The following is a 27,911-nucleotide window of genomic DNA, read 5'->3' on the forward strand; positions in this document are numbered from 1 at the left end:
ACTGTTTCTCTCAGCACAGGAGTTGGCTGTAGCGGTTCAGCCCCAGGAGTCTCCCGGCCGTTGTGCGGGATCTTTTCCTGGCTTGGGCTTTACTTTCGTTTATAAACTAATCAGTGTCTTGGCGACTTTGTAGAGGTACCCAAGCCTCTTTCTTCACTCCAGAAAATGAGTTTTCCTAATTGTGGGAAGGAGAGCGGTGTTAGTTGTCCGCATGGATCGTTGGAGCCGGGGCTGCTGGGGCGCGGGGCTGCGGGGTCCCTGGGGCCGCGCCGGGCACGGGGGATGCGCGGAGCCCCGGGCCGGGCTGGGCCGTCCCGCGGGGCTGTTTGTGCTTGTCCCCTTTGCAAGCGGGACAGATCGCGCTCTGGAGCGATCTGCGGGCTGGGCTGGTCACTACATACCTCTTCCATTTGGAAAGTTGAAGGGAGAGCGGCAGCGTGTTTTGCTCTGGGTACTGATTTACATTGACAACTTGTTGACCTTCTCTGTTGCTGCAAATAGAGTATTTTTTTGCCTTTTTTCTCCCCGTGTATTTGCACCCATGCTTTTGAGTAGAGGTATGATACAAGACTGTATGGAGTTGATAGACACATACTGAAAAAAATTGTGATTTGTGATTATTTTCTTGGAAGTGAGACAGTGGTTTGGAGCGCTTGTTTGTCTGCTTGCTTTTTATCTATCTGTTTATTTATGGGTTGTACTTTAGCTCCTAATGTCATAGGTTTGGATTATAGCTTTGCTTTTTTTTTGAAAGCTATTTTGTAAAAATTAGTAGTTGCAAATATACATTGTAGCAGCCCTGGGGATATTATATAACATGGCTGATCTGTTCTAGTTGCTGTGATAAGAACTGAGATACACATGCTGTAAATATAAGATACAGGTTTGAGATGCAAGTGAGATCTAGCTGAATGTCAAGTGTTTTGCAGACTAACAGAAGTTCTAATGATGTGTTGTTTTCTTACGGTTTTTACTTGCTTATTAAGACAACTTTTAGATTATTGACCTGGAATAATTTACTTCAGTTATGTGGGTGATTTTCTTTGATTGTTTTCCTTCAGATTTAGTAATCTTTGGTCATAGTTAAATAAATTTCATAGTTTAAAAAAGTCTTGAAAATTAGCAGACGCTTTGAGAGTAGTGAGCTGGTGAGGAATTAACAGTACTTAACACAGAACACGAAGCTGAATGGTGGTGTAGTAAACGAGATTTTTGTGTTAACAACACTGCACAGGAAATGGACTTTACGGCCCTGTTCACACGCGATAGATGAGCTCACGGCATGTTTAACACAGCAGCCACGCTGAGAAGCTTAAGTTGTCATCTAAGTCCTGACAATTGTTTTGCTAGCTGAATTTTTAATAGTGATTATAATTACATGTTACAAAACCTGAATCAAAAGTAGTCTTTTAAAATTTTTGTTCTGTGAACTTGGCTTCTGTGTGACTGTTTAAGGGGAAAAATCCCTCAAAGCTGTTTCTAGAAACACGTGTGGGAAGCAGTCTCAATTTAGTTAAAATCTGTTGTTCACCTTCAAGAACTTTGTACAAATTCTTGTTACTAGGTTTGGACACTTCAGCCAGACACTATAGGTTGCTCTTGGTTTGTATGCATGCTGTCATCTCATTGACAGTCACTCAGATTTTTATCACTCAGTCACATTTTCTGCCCTTGTCATCACTCTTTAGCACAGTTCTGTGAAAGATGGGTTCTGAGAAATGAAAATGGAGTTCTGTTTGTGATAAGTTGAATACAAAATCTGTTGGACACATCATGTCTACATTATTTTCACGTGCAAAATCCTGTCATAGCCTTTAGAGCTGTCAGGCAGCGTGGTATTTCTTTCTCTGCTTTTATCATTAGCGTGTGTATTACGATCAGATTTGCAGTGCTAGATAACTGTGCTGTCTCAGAGATTGTGCTGGAGTGAGGGATCACTGCAGAGCAGTTTTCACAGCACAGTGAAGTTGTTTGGAAAGAAAGAAAGTGTGAGAAAATTGAAAACAATGTGCAGGAGCCTGAAATTCCTGAATGCAAAAGGAGCATTGGGCAGGATGTTGTGCTGTTTTGTAATTAAAAGGATTTTTGACTTGAGGAAGAACTGTAAGAGTTAGGGTGCTACTAAGAACCATTGCTATTTCTCAGAGTATATAGTACACTATTTATGGCTCAGGGATTCCTTCATACAAACATTAATTACTACAAACCTGGTGTGCTTTGGGCACTGGTGGTGTCACCCAGGATTTGTGTGAATATTCTCAAATTAAATTGTGTGTATATTCTCAAATTAAAGCCAACAGAATGCTGTGTTAGAGCTATGAACAAAACTTGGCCTGTGTGTAAATTTCATGTTTTCACTTTGGCTGGCATTAGTTTCAGTTTATTAAAACATGTATAATGCATAGTGCAATAATTTTTACTATTGATATTGCTATTACTGAATCAGTTTGCTGGCTATAGTGCACATTTTTCAAGTCAGAAAAAAAAGACAGAAAAGTCCCTTGTTAGTTGTAAAATGGCATTACAACTATTGCTAATTAACCCCTGACTTACTCTGATTTTTGTGTTCATGTCTTGTTATATCTTTCTCCTGGTCAAATAGTAGAGGATCATTTTCTGGAAGGGTGGTGTGAGCATACTGTATTTCATGATTTGTATCAATTTAGAAGCTGTAACTAAAAAAGTGACATATTCTTTTCTAGTATGAGGAAACTCTAATCCACCCAAATTTGCAGAATAATCCTGAAAGTGTGTGTGTACAAAGGTAAACGCCAATACCTATTTCTGCTGTGTATGAATATGGTGACAGTATGTGAGAAATGGAAGACCTCTTTTAGGTCATGACACCTGTATCTCCCTCCTTAATTAGTATTTTCATAAGTGGCTTTTATTTATAATTATATAATAAATACTAGCATCTTGGATTAAGTGCCATATTTAAACAGCGAGCCAGCCATGGACACTCTTCCCTTAATTTTCAATGTATTGCCTCTGCAGATGAAACCCTGTACTAGGAAAGATGAGCAGGACTTTGATGCAAGGACTGGGGTTTGATTATCTAGTGCTACATAAAAATCTCAGGGAAGTTGACTCAAAATTGTGATGGTCTGTCCTTTTTATATATATTAGTTATGATTTTCAGATATTTTTGTAGTTGAATTTGTGATAAAGGTACTTGGATTTATAGAAACCTGCTTAAACACCATTAGAATAATAACTGTTTAATCCATAACATAAGTGGAGTAAATGCTGAAAGGCATAAGGACTTAATGGGCATTTATTTAGAATTGGCTGGGATATTCATAATCATATGCTATCCCAACCTCCTGTGTGTGTGGCTCTTCTCCAGTGCATTAATATACACTGTAACACCTTGATTTTGCTCTGTCATTCTTTTACGTATGTAAGATTTCCTTCCTCTTTCCTTGAGGAACTCTCCTTGTTGGTACATATAATGCAGAAGTATGTGCATTTGGGTGCAAGGGGATCAGCGAGTAAATCCATACTTCGTTTGTTTGAAATTAAAATTACTCCCAAGTCAGAGGGCTGAATGTGAATGAATCTTTTGATTTATCAGCTGATATGGGGCAGCCAGTTTAAATCCATGTCCCTACAGCCAGTAAGTTTTCTGTATTCAAACCCTGAAATTGCCTGTGAATTTTGCAGTCACTGCAAACCAATGTTGCATAATTCTGCATAGGCTGTATGCTATATGGCACCTGCAGTGCTGAAGTGGATCTCATTTCAGCACTTAACAACACGTTATTTAGTCCATTAAGCTGTCTGCTCTTTTCCTCCCTGTCTGGTAATTCCTTTCCCTTGGAACACATGAGCACTCCTTCCCTTTGATACTCCCACACTTTCTGTCCATGCTTCCACTGAGGCCATCCACCTTCTCTTGAATTCTCCCTGTTCCCACTGAAACTGTCCTCAATCATTTCTCCGACAAGTTTCCCATCACCATTCCCTCCCACTTCCACTGACGTCAGCTCTCCTGTACAGAGATCCTTGCTTGCACTGAGAGGATCCTTCCCACGCTGAGATACATGAACTTTTCTCAGTCTTTAGGGCTCCAGACTTTCACACTGATACTTTTAATGCTGTTGTTGTAAGGCATGAACTTTTCTCCAGGGGATGGGAGTCTAATTTTTAAATTGTATGAAGTAAAGTGGTGTAGTAACATGTGAACTGGGCTCATATTTAGGTCTAATTTTTATCTTTTAAAATTTCCTGTTGTTTGTTATGTAAATTGGAAAAAACCCAAACTATAAATCACTCACAGTATATAGATGGCAACTACAAAGACAGCATAAGCTGTGGTACCTCTTCTCAGCATGCAAACCAACTCATGCAAAATGTGTCACTGCATCTGAGGGCAATTCTTGGTGTGACTGAGATGAGCAAGATTAGACCCTGAATTTTTTGAGTATTTATTGTTGGTAAAACTTTGCTGAAACTCAGCTGAAAATTCTTGTGCCTTTTCTGTTGTTCTTCAGTGCTGCTGTCTGAGTTGGCTCTGTGTCTTTTCCCTGGCTATTTTATGTAGTTAAGTACTAAACTTTTCGTTTTCTGCTCTGTGTCTTTTCCCTGGCTATTTTATGTAGTTAAGTACTAAACTTTTCCTTTTCTGCCACCTGAATCTGTCGATAGAGGAAGTATTAAAACATTAGAATCAAGCCTTTATTTCTGCAGTTCTGGATATTTTTCTTATTTTGTTGTACCTTTTGTATTATTAATTGTATGGCTCAGATTGAAATGTAAGTACATTTACAGTGAGAAATTTTCTACTTGTAGAGTGTACTTATAAGCCAGGCAGAACAACAGGTGGTGATGTATTAATGAGTTTTTACCATTCCCAATACTACATGTGGTACGAAATTCCAATGCAAGTTAACAAGTTTGCCTTGCTATTTAAGATACCAGCAATTCAGATTTTACATTCAAAATGCTAAGTTTAAGATATGAAATGGTTACACCTGCTTGGAAATACTTTTCATTCAATTAACTGTAGGTTGGAGGATGCTTACAATCTATGTGGCAATGAAGAATATCTTATTAAGAAAGTTGTTCATGGTTCATTTGAATCTAAGAAAAAGTAGTATTTGGAAACTGTTTTGCTTTCCATTTTGCGTGCTTTAATATTTTTTCCTCATGTTCAAGTGTAAATGTCCATGTCAAGAAAGGGAGAGGTATTTGAATGAGAATTATTTTTACCATCTATTGAAATTGTTATATCCAGCAGTCACCACTACCAACAGTGATAAACAGCTGTTTTGTTTTAGTATTATATGAACATTTGTTCACCTCTCTTGGCTGTCACATTGAGAAAGGACTCCAGAATTGGCTTACTTAAGCAATAGTAACAATACACTGAAAATACTACACTTTTTGAGCAGTTGGAATCTCAACTTTCAAATGAGTCTTCAAAGAAGAAATAAGTATTTTGAGATATGGACAGCTAAAGCTTTTATAGCTCTCAGCAAAAAGTGAAAGAAGCTTAAAACAAATATGATAATGAGCAGAATGGCCTCAAGGTGAAATAGTTTGAATACAAGATTTACATTGTCATTTTATCAGGGGGGCACAGAAGCACCTGCACACATGGGAGAACAATTTAGCATTGTGTTCTATGTTGGTGGTGTATATGGATATAATATGCCCACATGTAAACTGCTTTACCAGCCATGGATGGAATTAAAACATTGTTAGCAATGTTTCCAAGGTTGCACACAGAGCATGATTTCACATACCAAGCTCAGTTGTACATGTGAATTTCAGTGTTTTTATATATAAGACCCATTCATCCAATGGAGTTTCAGAGGGAATTGGCTTGGTCCTGTGGCATTCTAAACATTGCTATCTGCTCTTTGGGCAAAATAATTAGGTATCATAATTTAACTGTAATTTAAATTGGCACAGGATGACAAGATACAAATTGAATAGCTTTAATGTGCATGACATACTAAATAGTTTTATTGCCCAGAGTCAGATTTTTAAGTTTCAAAGGCACCGAGGAAGTGATGTTTAAGAACTCTGATTTGCAAAAAGATTTCGGCATTCAGCCCTTTTTAGGTTCTTTCTGGATACCCCCTTTAGGGCCAAAATGTAACAAATGATGGTGTTACACTCGCTGTGAAGTTAAATAGTGGAGTCTCTAATTTGTGCATTCTTCCAGACCGTTCTCTTTTGCTATGGGTTGTACTGTTGGCCTCACATCAAACTCCCAGGCCCTTTTCTTCTCTTTCTTGTAAAATCTGTTAACTCTGTCACTCTACATAAAGTAAAAGGCTTAGCATTGTGTAAGCCAGCTCCCACATGTATGGCTTTGTTCCAGGAGAAAGAAAGAGAGCTAGAACCTGCTTTTTGACATGGAAATGTGTTGACATAAATTAGGTTATATCTGTTTTGAATGTGGTAGACAAGATAATATGAGATGGATTTTGATAGTGTTTTCAATGTTCAAAGGTAGTCTGCAGATATATGTAGAGAGTTAATGTCCTTGCATGTCAGAAGAGCTTGGAATGAAACAGGAATATTCAAGATTAAAAAGCAGTTTTGGGAATAAAATGTTGCTCATGGAAAAGACTGATTCCAGCATGAGGGACTCAATATATGCCTTTTTCAAGGAAGATGTATTTTGCTTTGTAAATAAAACATTTTATATAGTGAAATGAACAGTTTATTGGTGTTATGGGGAAAATGGTGACATTAAAATCTTTTTTTTTGTGTTTTAGACTTCCCAGTTTCCTAAGTAAATCCATACAAAGAAAACATAGAATCACTGGACAGATATGAAAGAATGGCATCCTCTACTTCCCATTGTTTTCATTCTGAGTTAGCAGTGACCTTTAGCTCCCTGCTGGGATGTGTTGGAAGCTTTACGAGGCCAGGCCCCATCTTATTTGCCACTAAAAGACAACTTATTTTTAAAGTTACACATTTACTACCCTGTTCTGCCTTTGAGTCTGAGATTATGTTATGGCTAATAAAATTTAAGCAGAAAAACAACCTCAATAAGTGATTGGCAAAGTAAACCTTCTTTATAAGAATTTTATTTGGAAAAAAACTAAGCTAATTTGTTAATTAAAGCACAACAAAAGAACCTTGATCTGCATTGAAAGCAATCTTCCTGTATTTAGGACTAGCTACACTTTTGCATCATCAGAAAGATGTTCCTCATTCACACTGAGTTATTAGGGCTATGGCTCTTCTCACACTGAGGTGTAGAGCTCTGCTTTACAGCAGTGGTTTTAATTCCAGGTTTAAATGCACAAACATATCTGTGGGATATGTAGGTAGGTCAAAATCAATGTTGAGCTGATATGATTAATTTGCAGGTGTGTGTTTTGTTTAGAATACTGTCTGCTTTTCCTTCCAATGTTTAAAGTTTTTTTTTTCCTTTTTTTTTTTTCTTTTTTCTTTTTTTTTTTTTTTCCATTCCTTCATAACTTTTCATAAGTTTGGTGAGAAATTCCACAAATGGTTGAGGACAGCCACAGCTATTACTCTGGTAACTTGAAGCAGAAACGATGTGTCTGGCACACGTTTTAACTGCCTGGTAAAACTGCACTTTTCCATGAGCTTTAACTCAAAAATCAATATTTCAGCACAGGATGAGTATCAGAGTGTAGGTCCGTAAATACTGGAATCCAGAGCTTGTACTGAAGTGTGGATGGCAGTGGAATTGCTGGCAAGATAGTTGCTTTTTATTTTTCAAACCAAAGCAAAGTATTCTTTTCAAATACGGAAGAGATTTATTAGTGGGCCAAATTGTTACTAAAATGACACACTTTCAACCCTGTTAAGATCTTTGAGAGTGGTGACTCATGAAGTCAGAATCTTACATTTCTAAGCATTCAAAAGGATGTTTTCCCCACGTGTTTGTACCTGTGTTGTTCACTCACACCCAAGGATCATTCTGTAAGCAGGGATGCCCTGGTGAGTGTGTCCTGCCTGGCCACGTGCTGTCTGTTTCCACTTGGATGCCTGATGGGAATTCTGTGTCCTGCAGGATCAGGGCCACCATGTACCCAGAACACAAGGGCTGCACTCAGACCAAGCTGTGTCCAGTTGTGCAGGGCTGTGTCTCCAACCCTCAGCAGAGTGTGCTTTGGAGAAAGATGCAAGGGATCTATTTAAAGGTACAAAACTGAGAAGAGTTCTTCGTCTTCCTCTTCTGGCTTTAGTCTGAACATTCTGATTTGCTTTTCATTTTTCACCATTTTGGCATGTAATATGCTACCAATGTTTTAGTTTTATGTCTTTGAAACTTGGTTGGCGAGTGCAATGAAAAATTGTACTCTTGAGTGGAATTTTTCAATAGGGATTAATTTCCAAACCAGTGTTAGCACATACTTATCGCTGCAACACCCCCAATGTGAATGGTTGATGTATTTGTTTCTGCAAATACTGTTACAGGGACCACAAACAAACAATGAAAGAGTTTAGGAGAAAGCGGAGGACATGAATGAAAACTAAATATGGGTTTGCATTTTGAAGAGGACTTCACAACCAGGGTAGCTAGGTTTTTCTCCATGCATAGGTCAGTGTGTCCTCCAGATAAAAAAACTGAGGGTAAAATTGATATTTTAGAGGAATTAGACATTTCAAAGCCAGGCATAGAGGGTTTTGCAAACCCAAACAGCTTTTGTTTCATTAACAAAGGGAAGAATAAGTCCTGTGAACTCAGACACTGCTTCATGCTTCCATTGATGCTGCTGGAACTTTTCCTTTACTTAATACTTGGGGTTTTCTTTTTTGTCTTTGGCAGGAATGATCTGCTTTCTGCAGAATTTCAGATGAAAGGGCTGTTCTGCTCCTACTGTCAATTAGTGATGGTATTGAATGTCTCAGTTCTGGAGATAGTGGTCTTGTTCCCTGCTGTGCAGTGCTGGAGCTGAGATCTGTCAGGGGAACAGTCAGCTCAAATTCTGTGGCACTGCTGTCACTCACAGTCCCATGGCCTACCAATGGCACTTCTTCCCTCAGCAGATAATATCACATTGTTCCTCTTCCAAAGTAGGGAATATTTTACTATGGGGCAGCTGCTTTTTAAGTTTTCTGAAAATTTATTGCATGTTACAGCTCTTTGAAATGAATGTATTAGAGCAGTAGCTTGTTGGGAACTAAGTTTTATCCAAAAAGCAGTTGCCTTTGGCAGTGGTACCTAGTAGGAAAAGCCAGCTTGTTGGAGATAAGAGAGATTAAGCTTTTATGGTCCTTGTTCATCCTACCTAAAACTCATTGAGCTAATGAAGTTGCTCAGTGAGGAAGCTGACCCGTCCCTCTCCCCCTTGGCTTTGGTGAGAGGGGCAGAGGTAGGGACTGTCTGTCCCTGAAGGACAGGCAGTAGTGGCAGCCTGCTGGTTTGGTAGCAAATAATAAAAAAAAAGAAATTTTGTTGGGCATTTTATACTTTTGGTTCCGAGAGATAAATATTGATGTATCAGCTTATGATAGTTTTCTGAGAAACATAATTCTACTGTTACTGTTTATAAGTTGGATTTTTTTTTTTTCTCAACACAGTTGAAAGGGTTTTTTTCCTTGTTTGTTTGTATCAGTGCAGAGCCTCAGAGTTCGAGTGGGAGTCAGGCAGAGGGAGCAAGCCCTACCAGTGGTTGGTGGGAGGTGTGGGAAGTCCAGAGCTTGTCACATCCTCAGACTTAGCCTCTGGTCACAGTGTGACCATGGGAACATTGCCAACCACCAAATTTTCAGAGAAGCGTGACTGAAGTTCATATTTTCTAAAAAGCTTAGCTCTCTTATGAATTACTTACAGTGAGATTTGTAGCTGGACTGTCAAAAAAAACAAGCTGAAATTGCAATCTCTTATTCTGCCAATTAAACTAAAAGCAACTTATTTTTGGAGGTTACATAGCTCTGACATTTTCTGCTAACTTTATCTTGGCTGTTGTGATTGCTGAGAGCTCTTACAAGGCTCTCTTGTGCTCTGGGCAATATAAACTCTCTCCTGCTGTGCCCTGCTAAGTTTGTGGGACACTGTCCTTGGGGTAGTTTTTGCTTTGTGGGGTAACCTTGTTTGGTTGTTTTAGTGTCTCAGACTGTGGAAATGAAGCAGACCTAGTGCAGGGTCAGGGAATGGCAATCTTTTCCCCCATTTCTTCTGAGAGCCTTTGAGCAGTGCTAGGAAGTGCAGGCTGTGGCTGCTAAGAGGTAGCTGTGATTTTCACCCTTTTGCTGGGTGCACAGGGTTTATTGTGGGTTAGGATGCACTGATACAATGCACTGCTCTGTCAGTCCCTCTGAAATGAAACCAAGGCCAGGAGAGAGTGTGAGTGGTGGGCTCCAGCATTTGCAAGGCTCAGAGGTCTCTGTGAGGTATGGTTTAGTTGCAGAAGTCCCAGTTGTCTCCACAGGGATATTTACCTAGTTATGGAGAAGTGATTTGTCCTAAAAAGTTGAGAAACCTCATAAATTCTCCCATCATCAGTTTGAACAAGGACACAGTCTTCCTCAGGCTGTTGTTTTCTCAAGTGTGTGTTTAGCAGCGAGGCCGTGTAGTCTCTTGCCCTTTCTCCATGGATGACCTGCAAAGAAGAACTATCAACCCCCTTCAGGAAACCTGATGCTTTTGGTCAATGGTCCCTTACATTTTTTCCCCAGCTGACTGATATTCCAGCTGACTGATCAGAGAAGTACCCAGCTGCATCCACTTGTTAGGATTTGCTGTGCCAGGGCTGTTCCATTCCAGGACAAAGGTACCAAGGAAATGAATTGTGTTGGGCTCACCTGAAAGCTGAGCAGCGCTTCCCTGGCTGTGGCCAATCACTTGGACTACTTTGGCATTTGGTTTCCACTTACCCCTGTAACAGTACACTCAGTAAATACTCATGTGAAATATTACCTGGGAATCTCTAAATGCTTGACTACTATTGCTTCCTGCCACTTTGTAAGAGGTACAAAGATTTGTATCGTACCTAATGTTTTTTTTTTCCTCTCTTTTTCCCCCTCCCTTTTGTAGAGGGTAAAGGTGTGCAAAAGGTCTTGGAAAGGTCTGGGTGAAGGTCTTGGCATTTTTTTCATCATATTTTCCAATATCAGGATGTCCCAAGACAGCAGATAGAATTTCTAAGATATTCTTCTAAAGGAGGGTCCTTTAGCCCATCCTGAAATAGTTTAATGATTTTTTTAAGGCAAACCAATAAATCAGTCATGTAGAGAAAAAAGCATGACAAAGGATTGCCAGGGTAAAGGGATTATGGCTTACAGCATAATTATGCTTTTGCTGGGTGTTGCAAGAAGTCTTCATATCCTGAAGAGTCTGAGTTAGGTTTGGGAAACTTTGACCTCTGTACTGAGGAATCATCTGAGGCCAGCAGTAGTAATTTGTTTAAACATAAATTCTTAAACACAGAGTAAGTGATTGCTATAACTACAGATACTTTTGTCCTAGAACAGACATGAGCTGTCTGAGACTGTCCAAGGGCTATATCCATATGTACACAATGTTTGCCAATTAGCTTGTGGTTAATTTAAATAGAATACAACTCCCTGACTTAATAAACCCTCAACTGTGGCAGCTCAGCCACAGCCACTTGTCCTCACCCCAGAACCACTCTCAGCCTGGCAGCCCATGTAAAACAGCATTGCCTTTAACATGCAGAGTTTCTCTGCAGTGGTGTGTAGCACTGTACTGAAGTGAAAAGTCTTTTCAGTGTCTCTTATAGGAGGCCTGATCTGGTTTTAGAAGAAGCAGGACTTCAGTAATAAATCTGATCTCTTGAAACATGAGTTGGAAGTTGTAGCTCCTGTCAGCAGGTTCACTGTGTGATGTATTGTGGAGCCTTGGCTGCAAAGAAGCTGTAGCCTGCAGTTAATGAGCTGTTCAAAGTAGCTGTGAAATTGTCAACTTAATTAAGCCAAGTTTAGTTACCAGTCTTCTCTCAAAGATTTTGTGTGAAGAAGCAGGCTCTGGAACTGCCCAGCTATGCACTGTAGGAAAGTGCTGTATGCTTTTCTGAACTGAGAAATTAAGAACTCATGTGGTAAGAGAGAGTGTTATTTTGCAAAGTGTGTAAAGAGAGCCCCTGGCTGTCCCAGCACGTTGGGGAGCTTCTTAGTTATTTCAATTTTTAGATAGTTAAAAAGCATAAGCATTCTAAAACAGTTAGTGGATTGCAGGTCCTGTGTGATTCTGATTGAAGATCTACTATATTTTTTTAAAAACTTTTTAAAAAAATGATCATACATGTGTAATTCTTTTAATTCTTATCTGTTTCTTTATAAAATATTGAATATTTATTTTTGTGCTTTTTGTTGAGTACCTTTCTCTCCTGACAATATAGAAAATTTAATCTGAGCACTACTAAAACTCCACCTGAAGTGGAGACTGCAGTTCAGTTAGCTGGGTTTCTTCAGTTTGTCCTTGGAGAAAGAGTAAACACTCTTGCAGACATTTGCAAACTTCTTCTTCCCATGACCTTGAAAGGACCCATCAGATGTTACAGAAACAAGTGTTTAGAGTCTTAGCTGCTGAGGCATCTCCTCTCACCTCACTGTCACTTATTGCAGTGGTCTGTTCTTCAGGAGATTTCTTACTGACATAAGTAGGGTAAAGTCCTCTTCTACTTACAGCAATACTGATACTATTGTGCTTGTTGCAGCTTTGTTCATGCCATTTGAGAGTAAAAATATAATGGTACAACTTTTTCCACACCAGAAAGCTTTCTTGTATTTTTTGACATGTGGAACTATACTTAGGACACATTTAGGTGAAGTCTTGATACAGTCAAGGACAGGACTGTATGAGGAATGTTGCCTAGTTAGAAATATCAATGAGAGATTTGGGTTTTAATTATATTTTATTTTGGAGAAGATCTCTGTTATGGATATAGTGATAATGGGTAGAGGGAAGCATGCTTTTGTTAGAATAGCTTGTTTCAGCTGAAGAGCTGCTGTAAAGTATACCAGCAAAACCAGTTTTGCTAATGTTAGCTCCATTTGCAATAAGATTTCCCAGGATATTTGTGTTATTCTTTTGCCAGGAATTTAGGAGTGTGCAAGTGAAAAATGGAAGTGAGCACATGGAGCCTTTTGCTCCTTGCTGAGCCTTTGGACTGTAATAGTTTCTGGCAGCTGATGCCTTTGGGCCACTTGCCTGCTTTTATGATGCCTTTACAGCCAGCACTGCTAGCAGTGAGAGCTCCAAGGAGCTCTGCAAGCACTCTGAATGCTGCCACCACACTGATGCTTTTTTTGAATTTTACCTCTTTTGGACAGACAGATTTAACAGGAAATAGTTTGGATGAGGTGTGAAATCATGATGTGAATATTTGCAAATCTTTGGGAAGAAAAGGTAGTTTTTGTCAGCAAGACTTTGTAGGCTAGACCAGGCAGTAGAACAAACAGAGGAGGGAACAGTCCTTGAATTAGGACAAATAAATGATTGTTCATGGCCTTTGTCCTCTGTTGCTGTTTGTTTGCCTTTTGCTATAGGACACTGCTCTTCAGAACAGGCTGTAAGTGGCTCTGCATTCTGTGACTCCAGGTTATTAAGGAAAAGCTGAAGTATCAGTTAATTAATTTTATTGCTTAGAACCAACTTAATGTTAGTAATTATCTCATTAAATGATTCCAGATTTATGTTTGAGTATGGGATGCGTACGTATAATAATATATACCATAAGTATGGAAGAGACTGAATTATCAGGTGTGATTTGGTGATAATTTGATTGTAATGCCAAATAGTGGCAATTTGGATAGAAATGTTGTCACAGCACAGCTGCCTCTGTGCCAAACCCCCCATTTTACTGTCTCTGCTTAATCTTCTGGCTTTGTCATCTGTGGCGGTTGGTAATTTTTCTTTAACTTGATAAGTCACACATAGCAGAAGTTTATTTTTAAGCCCCTTTTTTTTGCTACTGTGTTCTAACTTCAACTGCCATTTTCACGTTTCCAATGCTCATAAATGCATATATCTATAATTCTGGGGGGTTACAAACAGTGTGTCTCTTCTCACTGACAAAGCTGATATCAACTCCTCTGAGCACTTTTTTTTCATGAAGTCCTTTTGTGGGTGAAGGTCTTTGAGGAAGGTCCAGCTTCTTCCCACCCTCTGGCATATGACACTATCCTGGAAATGGCAGAATCCTGCTTACAAAGAGGCATAGCTAGTAAACACATATCTCCCTGAAAATCTTTATTTAGTACACACAATGTACTCTTAATCATTTGCAGCAAGGTCAATAGTCCTTAAAAGGCCATTATTATAAATCAATTTGATACTGGAGGAGTATTTTCATAGATGTGTACACAGACACAAATAAACAAACCAGTAATTTTTTTCTGTAGCTTCAGCTAAATGCAATAAACTTACTTCTAATCTGCTGTACTAGAAAAATGATATTTTTAATCTTTCAAGATGCTTTCAAAACTGCAGTGCTGTTATATGCTTAAAATGTTTTCTGTACTGACATTTTAAATTGTAGGTGTGTTCTTGTGTTGCTTAACAAAAAGAAGTAATATTGGGGGGAAAATAATTTTGTTTTTCATAGCACAAAACATAAATAATCAGTTGATGGTAAATTGCTTGATTATAGATTGTGGACATGAATTTTAGTTGTTTAACAATGAACAGAAATTGTCATAAATGACACTAATTATGGACTCCTAGTCTTGTATGATTCTGCTGGTGCTGACACAATTTCATAATAAAAATTGGATATTTTTCATCTATTTTTGTAACCATATCAGTTCAGATACTTGCTGTGTAAAGGGGATATCTGCATGAATAGTTGTGATCAAACTGAACTTTGCTCTAAAATGGAAATTGATTTTTCTCTTTACTAGGAATACTTCCCAAAGTATTGAAGCTCAAGCTGGTTTTGTGACAGCTTTTTTTTTTTTTTTGATAAAGACTGAGTGAAAGAAATTGTTACTTCTCCTCCAGATACACTCCCAATAACTGCCATAATTCCCATTTTCTTAATGGGGTCAAGTTCACTGTGTTTCTAATGTAATTAAATGTTCTTTTATAGGTTTAATATCCATTCTTTCTTGTACTTGCAGAGTTGGTGACCATTACTGAAAGGTGGCCCACAAGTGCTGTTTTGTTTATGGAGCTTCTCCCAGGAGCTCCCTACTCTGATCTGGGGCTACAAACTGGTGCTCTTTGTTTCCTTTTGAGTAGTGTGAAAAGACTGAGACCTGACTCTGATCTAGCTTGCATTGAAGGTGGGGTGATATTTCATTTAAGTGATGCTCTGCAAGTAATCCAGAGCCATGGAGGACTTGGAGTTGAAGCCTCTTGCTCCTGTCTCTGCACCCAAATTCTGGAGCCCAGGTTTGTGTGCTGTGGGGAACCTCAGGAGTTTTTTCTTTTACACTTCATCATCTTCCAGTTCAGTCCATGGAAAACAAACTTAACTCTAATTACTGTGTCTGTTTTATTTTTTGCTCTTTAAATTTTCTTTGCCTTTTTTATAGCATCCTTCCAAAATGTGTCTCCCTCTATAAACGTTAGGCTATTTAATTTTTGAAGCTCATGACAATGTTGTTCCACTGATCATACATTTGCATTTTCAGGGTAAACACCCTCCAACCAGAAACTAAGCAAGCTCAGTCTTTTGTGGTCCACTCTGTCCTCATATGCCCTGGAATCAGGAGTCCCTTGCCTGTTTTCATGTCACTCACTTGATGCTGTTTCACACTTGGGATTTACATCTTTGGGTCAGCACTTCCTTGCTTTCTGGAAATACCCCTCTCCTTAGAGAAAGCAGTTGCTTGATTCTAACTGCTCTTAGTCAAACAACAGATTTTTTAGGACTACTGAGTAGGTCTTTCTAAATTTTACAATCCTTCCCCAGAGAAGGTTAGCTACATAGAATTAGAAATTACCCCAAAGCAACTTAGCAGCAGCAAATATAGCACAGACAAATAAAGAGAGTTGTGGGGGAAAGATCTTCAGTATTTCCAGCCATCACTTTAAACCCACCAGATTCCTCTTTGAAAAATCCTTGAGACTGATCACACTGTGCCTTGGCAAAGACTTTTGGGATCTAAAATGATATTTTACATAGTGACTTGTGAGTCTCCTTACTCAGGCAGGGAGATAAAGGAAGATAAGATGGTCAAATAGAAAAATGCTAACTTTGAATGATGTATAATGGTCAGTCAAGGCTGTAGTGTAGCTTGTCTGCTTTGTGACAGATAAGCAAATGTGGTGCAAGGACTAAACATAGTTTTTAGATTAAAAATTCTTATTTAGCTATTTAGCTTTGTCTAAATTGTGGGAGCTTTTTTTTTTTTTTTTTTCTTCTGGATAGAAATAATACCAAATCTTGTTGAAGCAACATGCTATTCAAAAGCTCAATCAATGTGATATTTGAAAACAAAAAAAAAAGTGGAAACATATATAAAATATCTAAAAACCGTTTCTCAGTCCAATAGTTTGAGCATTTCAGATGCCATTGCTGATGTTCAGGAATGACTGGCTGTGCTTGGAATGACTGGCAGTGTATTGAGTTCAGCTCGGTAATTTCTGTTCCAAGTGTGTTGCTGGGAAGGGCAGAGAGGAGAGGGTCGTACTGCATTGTGGAAGATGGATTTAGGAAAAAGCCCAAGTAATGATACATCTTATTTGTTTTAGCAGGCGACAGCACACATAGTTTGCACAGGTCTTTGTAATTGTTTTTGATAATTAGTTTAGGAAAGTGGAAAGAATTAGTGCTAACAAGAAATCCCATCTTGGAATGCAAACTCACTGGGACAGGGCTCATATTTTCCTGTCTGTTTATAGGGCTGTTGTACACTTCAATGCTCACACAGTACAAATGTAAAAATAAAATAAAAACAGTGATGATAATGCCAGGAAGTGAACTCTGTCAGTTCACTCCCTGTAATGACATGGACTTTATAAAAAAAGAATAAACTTCCTTATGCATAAGGAGAGTGCAAGAATTGAATTGCAATTAGAAGTACTTTAGTTCAGAAATAGATGTCTTGTCTGCTGGCATAATTAATGATAGCATTGGTATCCAGTGTCCCCGATATTTACAGTGAAAAAATGAAATTAACAATAAAGCCAGCAAACTGAAGCTGTCAACTGATGAAAAAAAAAAAATTAGGCAAAAAAATCACTGGCTAATATTCCTTCAGAACCAAAACCAGGTGGCCAGTTAACCAGAGCATTCCCAATGCTCCTGTCTGGGGCTGGTTGGAGCAGTCCTCGGTGCTTCCTTCCTGCCCCTGCCCTCCTCTCTGGGGCTCTGCTGGCCCGTGGATGTGGGCTGGGAGCCCTGGCATGGCTGAAACCCAGGGTAGCCTCAGTACTTGGTATGCTAGGTCTGGTAGTTAGAAAAAAACAATAGTTAAAAATTAAAAAAACCTAGGTTTGTTTGATAAGATCTTGGATCCTAAGGCAAGTGCTGGAATAACCTGAAGTACATCTTGATAGGAAGATATCCAAAAGCATGGTCTCAAGCAATATGGTCTAAATTGGGACTTCATCTTCTCATAACAATTTTTTATTCCCTGCTGAAATGGGCAATGTCCACATATAATCTGAGGAAGGAGTCCCTAAAGGATGGATAAGGGGGCTGGCAGCTCCTCTTGAAACCGAATGCTGACCTTAGAGTGGCTCAATGCCCTGGGAAAAAAGGTTATTTATTTTGGTTTAAGTTATTAAATTGGGATTAAGTCAGATACATAAAAGATTGTTGTTGAACTCACGTTCTTGGCTCAATCTGAGGCTGTGCAGAGATTAAAAAACTGTTTCCTGGATATAGAAGGATGTTTTAATATGGGCCAAGTGGCAATATTATTTTGTTTTCAGAGAGGCAGGAGAGACTTATCTCACATCCAGGTGTAGAGGACTGTATTCATGGGATTTGCTTTTTCCAATTTGATTCTTCCTCATTTAAACCAGTAAAAAAAAAAAAAAAAAAAAAAAAAAAATCCCTTGCTGTATCTAAAGGGCAGAGGTGGAGCAATAATACCCAGAAAAGCATGAATTGCTTTTCACTGAGCTGGGGAGCAGCAGTAGGAGAGCTGTGTGAGCATCGGCGCTGGTGTGTGCAGGTACTGTGGGGATGCAGCTCCCCTGCTCCCAGTCCTCAGCAGACTCAGTCCTTTGACACCACCCTGCATCCTGCTGGGTGGGTCCCCTCGCAGAAGCTGAGGGGCTGAAGATGAGAAAGGAGCACAGAGCTGCCCTTTTTTGTTCAGCTCAGCCTGCCCGAGGACTGCCTTTGGCAGAGTGGGACAGCAGGTCCCCAGCCCTGCAAGAAGGGCTCCAGTTCCTGCCAGGAGCAGACTGAATCCCAAAGCTTGGCAAGCTCAGCGTGCAGGAATCTTACAGGGGGTCAGCAGGACTTTTAGGGGTTTTTCTAGGCTTGCATTTTTTGGTCTTGTGAAGATGGGAAGATCTTTCTCTCAGGGTGCAGTGCCCAGAGTGTAGCAGGGCAGAGCCCTGGCTGCCCAGGAAGCTGCACCTTCTCTTACTCCATCTCTTACCTCTTGGAGTAATCCAGCACGGTCTTGGCACACCTCAGGAATACTCAGAGCCCTGCAGCACCCTGCAGCTTGCTCCTGCAGGTGTGAGTGGTGGATGAGGGCTGGCAGAAAGGGCAGAGCGTTCTAACTCTACAGCAGAATTGTTTCCAGAAGTAGCTGTGAAAATCACAGCAGGAGATCCCGCACTCTGTCCGTCTCTTTCTGATAAAACTTTGCTAAGTTTACAAGTTGAAAGGTGATTTTTCTAGCAGCCAGTCTTTCTAACTCACACATTTGGGTTTGACAATCAAGCTGTTTACTGTCTGAATTTTACTTCATTGCCAGTAATAAAAATTCCAGCTTGTTCAGCCATGGTTATATTGGGTTTGCAGAGCTAACAGTAGTAAAAGCTTGTTTTTGTCCACAAATTAGTAGATTAAGTCTCAGGGAAACATCACTCAGACAGCAGATGTATAGGAAAATCTGTTTCTTTTTTCTTATTGATGATTTAGTTTGAACCAAACACTACTGAAACAGCTGAGTGTTTCTTTTACCACCCTCAGCCCCTATGCATTGCCTTGCATAAGGAAAGAAGAGATTCTGGCTGTGGAAGTACTAATGAAGTTAATGCCACTTGCCATATATTACTGACTATTCCAACAAAAATACTCTTGTTATAGGACATACTTCCTCTACTTTCTTGTTTTCAATGCCAATATTTGAATCTCTGAAGTGAAACCATATGTTATTAACCAGTACTTTTTTCCTCATAGAATTTTTAAAGCTCTATTAAAATGCTGATGGCCTCTGTTTCTCTTGTATGTCCTCTCACTTCTATTATTTCCTTACTTCAATGACAGCAGAAAATGTCTGTTATGATTAATCCTTTGTAGAGGCGACAACAAAAAAAGATGGGACTTTGGTTTAAAGAAATCTGACAAATATATCTGCTTAATTTTTATTTGTTTACTCTGCAGTCTGTCTCCAGAATTATCTGTCTTCCCAGCCTCCTGCTGTTTGTAGTTTTCTTGCTGTTTCAGAAGCTACCAGCATACAAATGCCCTTTTGAAGTCAGAATGTATTTCCAAAGCCATTGGTCTGGTTTATTCTTTCCTTTCACTTCTAACTTCTAGGAATGAGCAAGGCAAGTATTTTGTAGTACAGTAAAATTCATGACTTGAGAGTGTTCTTTGAAGGTATGGATGAATGATCAGTTATGGAGAGGGCTGTTGCTGCAATTAAGTGATGAAGTCTCTCTTTGCTTGCTACCTTGATCTTTTATTGTAGAGTAGTAGTGTGTGGCAGGTTTATCCAGCTGCTGACAGAGATGTCTCCTGGCTGTTTAGCCATGGCCCTTGTTCCTGGCAGTGCTGAAAGCATGGGAATTGGTCATGCCAAGCCATGCACTGTGCAAGCTACCTTACATTGCCACTACCTTAAAAATAAATTCCTGTTATCATTGAAAAAGAACTTTAATGGAAAAAGAACAAATGGAAAATATTACAATACTATTAATGAGTGCCTCTGAATCCTGAATATACAACATGGAACTGGGGGAAGAGAATTGCTTTCAGAAGCTCTGTGTACAGCTCAGGAGCAAGGCTGCAGCATCACGTGTCTATGCTTTCATGGATCTTGGACACTCACAGGCAGGAAACCATGGACTTGTTAAATTGTTCTAATATTTCAGTGCTCTCTTTTCTGAAGGTGCTAAAGTCCATTTGCTATTCCATAATGTGAAGAACCCTGTTTCACCTGCAAATACTGGGCATTCATCTGTTAAATGATGGTCATACCTTGGTGCATAGGCACCTGCTGGCTGGAAATACACATACCATGTGCTTGAAAAGCACGTTATCTGGTGCTTGGGTTTTGCTCAGTGGTGAATGAATTTCTTCCTAAGTGACAAGAGAAGGAATATGGCCTTCCAGGGGCTTCATAAGGGCAGTGTGATCTGTACCACTAGAAAGGTTTCTTGAGTCTGATTTCTCTGTAAGATGAAACACATGAGGGTACCCTGCATATGAAGGGCTCCTGTTTTAAAGAATAGCTAATACCTGTATCCTGTAAATTAGGCTGTTAGCATTGAAATCTGCAGAATCCTTATTTAGAAAGAAAAGACTTTGCAAAATATCATGCATTTTTTGGTGGATGCGCTGCCTGATCACAGACCTGGGGTAGTCCCACAATGTCCCATTTTTTCTAACGGAAAATCAGCAAGCAGGATATTTTGGTTTGGCTTTCTTAACTGACTCGTTTTCCTTTTAAGCAAATACAAAGGGGCTTTTCTAACCACTGGATGTGCTTTGCCATCTATATTGGAATTTATAGAAGGCAGTTAAGAGTCTAAGATATGTGAAAAAAATGAGATGATGTGGTGAGAGCAGATATTGTGCTTTGGTCTCCTGAGGAGTTTGTGAATACTTCTCTAGGGGGGCATATCTCAGTGACTGTCAGATCTTTCTCATATGGCATGTCCAAGCTATTCAGTCCCTGTCCTTGTTAAAGGATAGACATCCATGTCTTGTTTTGAAGTCAGTGTATCTGTTAATTAGAGATTCTGGTAGCAGTCACTTGGGGGTTAAACTGTTCCCAAAGGATTATTTTCAACATTGTTGTTCTTCTGCTCCCTCTCCTCCCCATTACATTTGTTCTACTGAGAACCTGTTTCACCTCATTATGGGGTTGATGCACTACCTTCATGGATGCTGCCTATTCTCCTTTATTCAAAAGACTGGGAGACCCTGTGCTGTGACTGACGGAGATCCCAGCCTGCAGCACCAAACTGAAACACACACTGATCTCTGTGCAGAGCCTTGTGACAAGTGGACTTTGGGGCCACTTCCAGCAGTGCCAGCTGCTGGATCTGATTGTTCTTTCTGATTTGGAGCAGGAAGAATTATTCTAAGATTATTTTGCCTCTGCAGTTTGTACTGGGGAGGTTGCTGGTCTTAGCTGTTGATTCGAAGCCCTCTGCAGATCAATGAGGAACATAGGAACATAAACAAAACCAAATTAGACGCTGCCAGTTTGAGGTTTCCCCCTCTGCAGGGCCCTTGTGGTTCCTGGGCTCAAGCTGTGAAAGGAGGCAACTGTGCTGCCACAGCAATCTCCTATCCCATGGCAAAGCCTGAGTTGTGGGGCCATGGCTGAGAGTCTGGCAGGGAAAATGGTGTTTGCTCTGATCTTTCTACCATTGTTCAGGTTTCCAGCAAAGCCTAAAGGCCCCAGTATCCAAGCTCTAGGGGTTTAGAGGTTTAGGGGTTTCCTTATTCCTCTTCATGGGACCAAACCTGTTCACAGGCCAGGTGTAAAGTTTTTGGATGGCTAGTTGGATTTTTTTTTTCTTCAAAAGCCTACACAAAACAGTTTTAATACTATACAGTCTTCCTTTTATAGTCTCTGTTACACACAGAGACCCTTTCAGTTTACATTTGCCCCATTCCTCAAGTGAAGATTACGTTAACGACTCTTATTACTTTCTTCTGCCTTCTTTGCCTAATCTGTTTATTTATTCCCATTTGTTTCTGGCATAGTTTAACTAAAGCTGAGAGTTCAGTCAAACTTTCTGGCTCAGACTGTTTCAGTGCTTCTGTGCGAACTATTCCTTCAGACACTCAATTTACTGATACTCTTCCTTTGGAAAATGAACAGTATTTTAAAAAATTTTGGTAGCTGCAAGAGTGGATACCTCTTTACCATGTCCTAAATCATTATAAAATACTGGAGAAGCTCTGCAGAGTCCCACAGCTTACTATATTGAGAAAATATCAAACTTTTTAATGTGCATGGTGATACATATCTCTTCTTCCTATTCAAGATTAGCTAACTTTTTTCACTTACTGAATTAAAACATGTACACAGTCCTGATTTAGGAGATAACATTCTCTGGATAAAACAGCAGCAATGTGCTGCTTTTGATGATCCACCTCAATGTGACAAATGCTCTTCCTTTTGATGAGGCATTAATCTTTCAGCTGGCACATTGATACTTTAACTGCTATTCAAATAGAGAGCAGTTCAGGAAATTAATAACAGCTAGCTTTTCAAAATTTTGCTGTACAGTCTCAGCTAACTTCAGGCATCTACATGTTGCTAATGAGATGGCACAGACCTGCTTTTCTGTCAGAATTAGGGTCATCTGCAGCTGAGTGGAAGAAGGCTGCTGGTGTCTTAGCTGCTTTGGAGAACAAACTCTCCTTGATCAAATAGTGCTACAGTCTAGTGTTAAAAGAAGATGGGTTTGTTAAATGAAAACTTCCTTGGTGTTTCATAGCAGGGAAATAAACATGGTTCTCGAGCCACTGTGGGAAAAAAAGAGTAGAGAAGAAATAGTTAATAGTCCTAAAAATCAACATTCTGCATATGAACAGCTATTTTCTGGGCCATGCAGATTGTCTAAACTTGTGTGGGTTGAGTACTCTTGTTTGTGTATGTGGCTGATTAGCATGAGCCCTGTACCCCAGATTGTTGGTCTGTGTCAATCACATGTGGATCTAACAAAAAATGGCATTCTGCAGCCAAGTGCAGTTCTGATGAGTCAGCGGGTTGGCTGTACAGCCAGGCTCTGTGCCCCTCGGTGACATGGAAACCACAGCTGCTGGTGGAAAACAGGGCTCTCTTCCTTTCCATGCAGCAAGTGGAGCAAAAGGGTTTGCAAATATGACATATTTTCTAGATTATATGATTGCTTTTCAAGAGCACGCCATGAAAAATTATCACTTTAAGGAAATGTTGCTAAGAAAAGGCAGCATTTTGTAACTGTATCCACTTTGGTGAAGTTCTTGTGTACACAAAGAGATGCAAAATGTTGGTGTCTTGTTTAGTAAGAAACTGATTGAGAAAGTTAACTCATAGGAAGAAAGATTACATAAGGCTGTGAAATACACACCTTTTCTTGTCTTTTAAAGTAATTTGAGTCTTTACATTAAGTAAACCTAATTTTGTCTTGAAATTACTGTACCCAGAAGAAGAATTGGTAAGCTGATACCTTTTTTAACCAAGCAGAGTAGAAATTTACTCTATGCCCGGCTTGAGATTTAAAGCAAAATAGTTTTATAAGCATGTAAATCTCTAAGACTTAAAAAAACCCCCATTTTTTCCACAATCATTCAGCATTAGTAAGATTTAAGTGAAACTATATTAGATAAAATACTAGGTTTATGTCCAAAATAAGAATGATCATCATTTCCTTACATGAATAGACATTCATTTGCTAATGCATTTTATTAAAAAAGGGGATTTTAAACAACAGCATGTCAGTTTTCACGCACATAAGCTGCAGCACAGATAATCCGCAGTTTAAAAACACTGATTGTTTAGGGGAAAAAAGAAAGTCTCTGAATGATGATCCTTGAATTCTTCAGAAAGCAGAGAGGAGGAACGGGTTAGCGAGGAGGAGGAGGGAAAGGAGCTGTGGGGTGAGGCAGAACCCAGGGAGTGGGAGCTGGGTGTGAGCTCCCCTGTGTCAGCCACCAACAGTGTGTAGGCACACCCAGTTTGGGGTGACTGGGAGTGGGGCTGTGCTGTGGCACAGTTTGGGGTGACTGGGAGTGGGGCTGTGTGTTGGCACACACAGTTTGGGGTCACTGGGAGTGGGGCTGTGTGTTGGCACACACAGTTTGGGGTCACTGGGAGTGGGGCTGTGCTGTGGCACAGTTTGGGGTGACTGGGAGTGGGGCTGTGTGTTGGCACACACAGTTTGGGGTCACTGGGAGTGGGGCTGTGCTGTGGCACAGTTTGGGGTGACTGGGAGTGGGGCTGTGTGTTGGCACACACAGTTTGGGGTCACTGGGAGTGGGGCTGTGCTGTGGCACACACAGTTTGGGGTGACTGGGAGTGGGGCTGTGTGTTGGCACACACAGTTTGGGGTCACTGGGAGTGGGGCTGTGCTGTGGCACACACAGTTTGGGGTGACTGGGAGTGGGGCTGTGTGTTGGCACACACAATTTGGGGTGACTGGGAGTGGGGCTGTGTGTTGGCACACACAGTTTGGGTCACTGGGAGTGGGGCTGGCCCAGCCTCATCCCCAGTGGGCACAGCTGTGAGGAGCAGGTGAGCAGCACTGACAGCAGTGAGCCATGGAGTGCCCAGAAAGGGAACAGAGGGCACACAGGTGCAATGCATGAGCCATGAGGGTATGAAAGGCTGGGCTGAAGAACAAGAAGGGTCGACACTTAAAGCCTTCTGAAGTGGTATGGTGGTATTCAGTATGGGTTGAAGCTTTCTGAAGTTTTATGGTAACACTGTGTATCGTGGCCATTTCAATCAACTGCGACCTAGCTGCGACAGCGGTGCCCCGGTTCTGTGGCTGCCACAGGTGACCTGGGGGTGAGACCCCTCAGGTGCCTCCCTCCTTCCTTCCCGCTGTCCTGGAGCATCCCCACCCCTCAGGTGCCTCGCTCCTTCCTTCCCACTGTCCTGGAGCATCCCCACCCCTCAGGTGCCTCGCTCCTTCCTTCCCACTGTCCTGGAGCATCCCCACCCCTCAGGTGCCTCGCTCCTTCCTTCCCGCTGTCCTGGAGCATCCCCACCCCGCACAGCCCTGCCCGGGGTCGGAGCGAGTGCCCGGGCGGTGTTTGCCGTGGCTGGAGGTGCTCAGGGGCGCTGGGTGGAGCGGTGGGCGCTGGGCAGTGCCAGGCTGCCACTAGAACTGGCTGCTCCCTGCGTGTTCAGGTAAATCAGGAGCTGCTCCTGGGAAAGAAGAGCTGTCTGTGCAGCTAAGCATGAGAAGCTGGTAGGGGATTGTACTCTCTGCAGACAAACGTACGGTTAAAGATAAAAACAGGTCAAGTCCTCGAGAGAGTACAAATTTTTGTACTTGTTGCAGTTTAGTGGAATCCTGGGCAAGTAATTTTTTTTCATTTTTTCAGTGTTTATGGTATATTCTTAAACCCAGTGGTACTTTTTCTTTAGGAGATGGAATGTTTCTTTAGAGAGTATGAAATCAGAAGTAGAAGCTAATACTACCAGGCTGAGAAGACCTTTTCAGAATTAATTTTCTTTTTCTGTAATCACCCACACCTTTTGTTGCATGCTTTCTGTTGATAATCATAAATATTTCTACATAAACTCAGGCAGTGTATTAGCAAAAATGGAATGTCTTGCTTTCTTAAAGCAGCAGATTTTGGCAAAAGCCTTTTCCTCCTTGTCTTCTGAACTGTCAGCAACAAAGATTTAAGTACTTTCAGTGGAGGTTTAAATGACTGTCTTTCTATAAACATTGCAGCTACCCAGTTGTGTATGTAATGTAAGACTTGCTGGTTCTTTGTAACAAAATCACAGACTATTTATTTTCTTCTTTTAAACAGAACATTTTTGAGACTGGAAATATGATTTCTTAATATACAAAAACTCTTAGATTTATAGAAGTTTGTGATGTTCTTTTAGAAATCTTGTATAGACAACTGAGCCATAATTTTTAATAGACCTGCTACTTATGGCATCTATTTTTAAATGATTAAATTTTTCCTTCTGATGTTTTGAACTATTCTGTTTATTGTAGAGACCTTAGAGCTATTTCACAATTCAACATTAAAATGAAATGGTTTGGATATCTGGATGAATTTTCTGAGTTAAAAAGTAAAATTTAGAAATCTGTATTTTAAAATTAAGGGACATTGCATAATCATTCATATGAATATTTGTAAAATTTTACTTCTCAAATACAGACAATAACAAAGCAAATTTGGAAAATGGCTGAAATTCAATTACAATTCTTGGAAGAGTTTGCCATTAAGTTAGCTAATGGTGACTGCATTGCCATCTGGAGCTCCACTTTCTAAGTCTTAAATAAGACCAGTAATAAAGTAGTTATATAATGTCATGTTAGTAAAAGGGGAGAAAGGCGGATACTCAGAAAATACTGCCTTTAGCAAATGAGTTAATGAATGAGATTTATTTCTTGAACTATAATTTCTGAGATATTTTTGCAGTACCAGAATCTTCTGCTCTGTTTAGAGAACTCTGATATAGATAATGATTTTTGCCCTTTTATGTTTCTTAATTCCTTTCCTTCAAGTTTTTAAAAAATTGAAACAACGAGGATTTTACAATTGGTAAAATCCTCGCTTTTTTTCCCTGCAGTCTTTCTGTGTCACACATCCTGCTTGGCTGAGGGTTTCCTCTGGGATAAGAGAGTTTTGCTCCTGCAGTGTGCATGTGGGAAGCACACTGGGACAATGCAGTGACCAGGGGTGGGCAGGCAGGGTCTGCCCTGCACTGCTCCTGTGCACCTCATCCAAATCATCCTGCTTTCCTGCCCTGCTGTGGAAGCCTGATAGAGCTGATAAACCACCAGGATCCAACTGAAATTGCATTAAATTAACAGAGGCCAAAGCAAATGTAATTGGGTAGGAATTTATTTTGTGGTGGGGTGTGTAGAGTCACTGCTGTAAATGTTTCCTGACACAGTACACTAGTAAGCTCTGGGGTTTTTTATTTTGTTTTAATGTTATTTCATCAGATTTCAAGCACTGACTTTAATTTGTCTGGGGTCTGCCTCAGGGGTAGTGTGTGTTTCTGTTTGGTTGTGTGCAAAAATCTTCAGCCAAAATAGTGCCATTGTTTCCAAGAGTGGTGTCATAAAAATAGGAATTTGGGCCATGAAAAACTCCTGGAAATGTTCTCTGTTAAAATCTGTGATAGCTTGGGACCAGAAACTTGATAATTATCTGAAGTTTTGTGGATCTATACTGTCCTTAAGGAGTAAAACTCATTTGTGTCATTATGGAAAAAAAACCAAAGAACAACACTTTAAGGAGGAACAACTTGATGGGTAGCTCTCTATATTAATTTCAGGGTTTTGTTTGAACAATCTGACTAAATATTTTTCTGTCATATAAATGATGTTGATGTTATAGGGGAACAAGCAGTGTTTATAATAGGAGGAATAATTAAAATCAGATTATTTAATCAAAGCAGAAATTGCTGCATATTGTACATTTTAGAAAATAAGAAACTGTTGATAGAGAAAGGAGAAAATGCATGAGAACTGGAAAAAAATACATTTGTGTCAAGTTCCATTAATGCTTGAAATGGCATGCACAGTATAAATATAAAACTGTGATGTTAATAGGAACCACAACACTTCATCTTTATTACTTTTTATGATAGTAAGTAAACAAATAACCACTACATAAATAGTGATTCTACGGCTACAAGAAGCATATTTTTAAAGTAAACTGGTATACAAAAAGTTATTTCTAAAGTTCAGTAAGTTTTGTTTTCTCATTGCTTAGAAATACCCAAGGGAAAAGGCTGTATATAATGGATTAACAATTTATAGATTTTCCTGTCCACAGTTGAAAAATAAGATTAATAATGTATTAGCATGCAGAGTCTGAATACATGGTATAAAGTTATAACTTCACAGACTTTCTTTCGTAGTGATTGTCAGAATTTTTCAAGTATTTCTAACCTCTCTCACTTGTATTTCTTTATGGAATTCTGGATGCTTTTAG

At 39.9% G+C, this 27,911-nt stretch overlaps 1 protein-coding gene across 3 annotated transcripts in view; it reads left to right on the forward strand.

Annotated features, from left to right (window-relative positions):
• Nucleotides 1-27,911, forward strand: part of PDE8A (phosphodiesterase 8A) — a 144,271-nt gene that overhangs the window by 27,496 nt on the left and 88,864 nt on the right. The window lies entirely within an intron of this gene.

This window comes from Lonchura striata, chromosome 11, assembly GCF_046129695.1.
Source record: "Lonchura striata isolate bLonStr1 chromosome 11, bLonStr1.mat, whole genome shotgun sequence".
In the NCBI taxonomy this organism is placed as follows: Eukaryota; Metazoa; Chordata; class Aves; order Passeriformes; family Estrildidae; genus Lonchura; species Lonchura striata.